This window comes from Arachis hypogaea, chromosome 18 (genome assembly GCF_003086295.3).
Source record: "Arachis hypogaea cultivar Tifrunner chromosome 18, arahy.Tifrunner.gnm2.J5K5, whole genome shotgun sequence".
Lineage (NCBI taxonomy): Eukaryota > Viridiplantae > Streptophyta > Magnoliopsida > Fabales > Fabaceae > Arachis > Arachis hypogaea.
Genome location: NC_092053.1, coordinates 60,072,465 through 60,077,125, shown reverse-complemented (window position 1 = coordinate 60,077,125; position 4,661 = coordinate 60,072,465). Strand labels below are relative to the sequence as shown.

Sequence of the window (4,661 nt, the reverse complement as noted above, 5' to 3'; positions counted from 1 at the left end):
AACATGGGTTGCCTCCCATGAAGCGCTTCTTTAGCGTCACTAGCTTGACGTTTTTCCTTCATCAGGGTGGTTGGTAGTGCTTAAAGTCCTCCCCTCTTGCTGTGGACTTATATCCATTGGTTGGATCAATGATCTCCACATGTTCCAGGGAAAGAACTCTGTTGATAGTGAAGACCTTAGGTAACTGAGATGGTACAGTGGGGAGATTAGGGGGAATATCTGGGAAGTAAGCTGAGACAACTCTATCCCCTGGAGAGAAGTCTTCCGTAAGGATCTTCTTGTTCCTCCACCTCCTTGGTACCTTCTTCTTTGTTTCTTTTGAGGTTGCCTTGCCCTCGGTGACCTCTTTTTCTAAAGGAGTTGTGATGCTGTCTTTACCTACCTCTAGAGGTTTAGGTTCCTCCAATTTTTCCTTGAGCTGTGACAATTGCTGTTTTCCTTGTTTATCAATTAAGGGGATCTCAGAATGAACTGGCTGTGCTTCAGTGCTTGTCTCCTCTTTCAGTGTCTCATTATCATTTGTGCTTAGTTCCTTGTCCTCTTGATCTGTTTCTTGTGAGAGTTTGAAAACATTGAAGCTGAGTCGTTCATCATGGATTCTCAATATTAGCTCCCCTTTCTCTACATCGATAAGTGCTCTGGCCGTAGCTAGGAATGGTCTTCTCAATATGATTGGGTGAGTGTGACTCTCTTCCATGTCCAGGATGACAAAGTCTGTTGGGAGAAAGTATTTCCCAACCTTTAGCAACACATTTTCCACCACTCCTATTGCTTGCTTTTGAGTTTTGTCAGCCAGTCTGATGATTACATCTGTGGGAATTATCTCATTGATCTGCAGCCTCTTCACCAGGGATAAGGGCAGTAAGTTGATGCTGGCCCCCAAATCACATAGTGCTCTATCGAACATAGTTTCACCTATGGCACAAGGGATGTGAAAACTCCCTGGGTCTCTTCTTTTTGTAGGCAACTCAGGTTGAATAAGGGCACTACATTCCTTGTTCATCACTATAGTCTGGCCTCCTTTGAGTGAGCTTTTCCTGGGAAGAAGTTCCTTCATATACTTGATAAATGCAGGTATTTGTTGAATTGCCTTGATGAATGGTATGTTTACATGCAGAGATGCAAACAAGTCTAGGAACCTTGAGTATATTCTCTTTCCCACAGCACCATTGAGCAGTTGAGGGAAGGGTGCATAGAGCTTCAGCAGCTCTTGTTGTGAGATTTCTGGTTCTTGGTGATCTCTATCCTCCTCCTTTGTTGAGTTGTCTTCAGTTTGTTCGAAAAGTTTGCCTTGCTTGTCTTCAGTCTCTTGATCACTTGTAGTGACCATTTTGCAATCTTCCCATCTTACTTTTTTTGCTTCTCCTTTGGGGTTTTTCTCCGTGTCACTTGGGAAGCTATCGGTAGGTTTGGGAATCTTTTCAGCTAAACATCCCACCTGGAATTCCAGCTTCCTAATGGTCTCTCCCTGGTTCTTAATATTGGCTCGCACCTCCTCTTTGAACACCTTATTTTCTTGAATCTCTTGGCATATTCCTTCAAGTAAGGTTTCAATCTTAGAGAGCTTGTCATCAATTGATGGGTGATTCGGAGCAGATGTGCTGTTTTGGTTTTGATAGGCATGTGGAGAAGTGTTGTTGTGGGGGTGTTGAGATGTCCTCTGTGTGAATTGTTGGTGAGCTGCATTGTTGTTGGAGTTGTAACGTCTCTGGTCTTGGTTTTGATCTTGCTGACTTCCCCACCCAAAGGTTGGGTGATTTCTCCATCCAGGGTTGTAGGTCTTGGAATATGGATCATAGTTTTTCCTTGGTGAATTTCCAATGTAGTTGGCTTGCTCCTGACTACCCTCTGCTTCTTCATTCACTCTTTCTTGGGTTGTTGATGAAGTGGAGATTGCTGTTACTTGGTTCCTCTCCATCTTCTTGGTGAGGTCAGTCAGCTGCTGGGTAATGAGCTTGTTTTGGGCCAATAGAGCATCTACATTGTTTAGCTCCATTACTCCTCTTGTGTTCTCTCTTTCGGAAGCATAGAAGTAGTCGTTCTCTGCTACTGTTTCAATAACATCTATGGCTTCCTCAATAGTCTTCTTCTTGTTCAAAGATCCTCCAGATGAATGGTCTACGGCCTTCTTTGACTCATAAGAGAGCCCTTCATAGAAAATGTGCAGCTGCACCCATTCGTTGAACATATCTGGTGGGCACCTCCTTGTTAGGTCTTTAAACCTCTCCCATGCTTCATATAAAGTCTCACCATCTTGTTGCCTGAAAGTTTGGACCTCAGCTCTCAGCCTATTGATTCGTTGAGGAGGGTAAAATCTTGCTAAGAATTTGTTCACCACGTCTTCCTAAGTTGTCAAGCTTTCCCTTGGGAAAGATTCCAGCCACTTGGCTGCCTTGTCCCTGAGTGAGAATAGAAATAAGAGCAGTCTATAGGCGTCAGGATGAATACCATTAGACTTTATTGTGTCACATATTCTCAGGAAGGTGGTTAAATGTTGATTGGGGTCTTCTTGAACACCTCCTCCAAACAAACAGTTGTTCTGAACAAGGGTGATGAGCTGTGGTTTAAGTTCAAAGTTGTTGGCATGGATTGTTGGCTTCTGGATGCTACTTCCATAATTGCCTGGGTTTGGATTGATGTAAGAGCCCAAAACTCTTCTATCCTCCCCAGCATGATTTGCTCTACCTCCTCCCCAATGGTTGTGATCCTCTTCTTCATGATGGTTTTTCATGTTGTCTTCCATGTTTGGTTCAAAGAATTCCTCTTCTTCCTCAGCACCAACCACTTTCTTTCCTCTTGCCTCCCTCCTTAATCTAAGGAAGGTCCTCTCAGGTTCAGAATCGAAGGAAGTTGAAGCCCCGCTTCTTCTCCCTGTCATACAACCATCAAGTGCAAGCAAGAAAAGATAGGTGCAGAAAGTATTTTTGTCAGAATTACTGTTAGTTGTGGGTGATGCAATATGTCAAACAGTTAGTGGGTTAGCAAACAGAATTGAAAATAACAAAGAAAAACAAAAGAGTAGAGGGGGAAGGGAAGAGGTTTAACTAAAACAGAAAGTAAATCACTCAAACAGAAAATGAAATTCACAAAATAAAAATGCTCAATCTAGTGATCTTCCAATTTAATCATTGTTGATGCACAATCAATCCCCGGCAACGGCGCCATAAACTTGATGCGGGTGGAAATTGTCTCTCAACGAATTTCCTTCGGCAAGTGTACCGAATTTGTCGTCAAGTAAAAACTCACAATAGAGTGAGGTCGAATCCCACAGGGATTGATTGATCAAGCAACTTTAATTAGAAGAATGTTCTAGTTGAGCGAATCCAGAATTTGGGTTGAGAGTTGCAGAAAATAAAATGGCGGGAATGTAAATAACAGAAAAGTAAATGCTAGAATTAAAGGACTGGAAGTAAATGACTGAAAGTAAATTGCAGAATTGTAAATGGGAATGGGGGATTTGCTCATAAAAGTAAATGGCGGAAATTAAAGAGAATGGGTAAGATCAGAGATGGAGAGTTCATTGGGCTTAGGAGATGTTGCAATTCTCCGGATCAAGTTCATTTTCATCTCTTCCTCACTCAATGCACTCATTGATCTCCTTGGCAATCTTAATTGATTGAATTACAATTTCTTGCAATTCAATCTCTCAAATCTTGATCAATAGCCAATTCCTTGGTCAATTGCTCATGAGAAGAGATGAAGTGTGGTCACTGATTATACCACATGCATTTTCCAAACCAGGTATTGAGAGGATTATAGTCACATATCCATCCAAACCCAATTTGGTCCAGCATGAGAAAGCATTTCTAGCTTGATCTCTTCATTCCTCTTTCAAGGTTCAGAAGAGATCCAAGTCTGAATAGCTCCTTTTCCAAGATAGCTACCCAATTGGATGAAGATCGAAAGCTTTCAAGTAAAATCAAGAGAAAAGAGAGAAGAAAAAAAATGAAAATTAGTATTGATCCATCAACTTACAACAGAGCTCCCTAACCCAATGAAAGGGGTTTAGTTGTTCATAGCTCTAGAAAATGAAAACAAAGATGGAGAATACATCATAAAACTAGAAATTGCAGAGAAGGTAAGATACAGAGAGTAGTTCTCTTTTCCAACTTTTCAGCCCCCTTTCAACAATTTAAAGCTACTCCTATATATACTACTTTCCTCAGCTTCTAGTTAGCTCTTCAAGTCTTAGGCCTTTGGATCTTGAGTTTGAAGCAGTTTTCTTTTTCATTTGGGCTTGGCTTTACTTGTAGAGAGAAAGTGTGAAGTGGGCAGAGACTTTAGCTCAGGACGTTAGGAGTGTTAACGTTTAGTGAAAATATGAGTTCGAGAACGTTAGTGACAATCAACTTTCTCACTAACGTTCCTAAGTAAAAGCCACGTTAACTTCAACGTTAGTGGCAAAAAACGTTGCCACTAACGTTGCCTCTAAGTCCTTCGCACACGTTATTGAGACTTAACATTCCCAATAACTTTGAAAAGCCCCCTTTGTTCCCACGTTAGAGCCCACGTTAACTTAGTTAACGTGGCTCTTTAATGTGGGCTTGCCATCCTTCGAGAACGTTAGTGACACTCAACATTGTCACTAACGTTCCAAGGTGCCCCTATGTCTCACGTTAGAGTCCACGTTAACTAGGTTAACGTGGCTTCTAACGTGGCCA

The 4,661-nt window shown here is 41.8% G+C and overlaps 1 non-coding gene across 1 annotated transcript; it reads left to right on the top strand.

The window, feature by feature from the left end:
- Positions 1–2,183: 2,183 nt before the first annotated feature.
- LOC112773852 (small nucleolar RNA R71) lies at positions 2,184–2,290 on the top strand. Its single transcript, XR_003188378.1, has one exon. It is a non-coding gene; the product is annotated as a small nucleolar RNA R71 (small nucleolar RNA).
- The last annotated feature ends 2,371 nt before the right edge of the window (positions 2,291–4,661 follow it).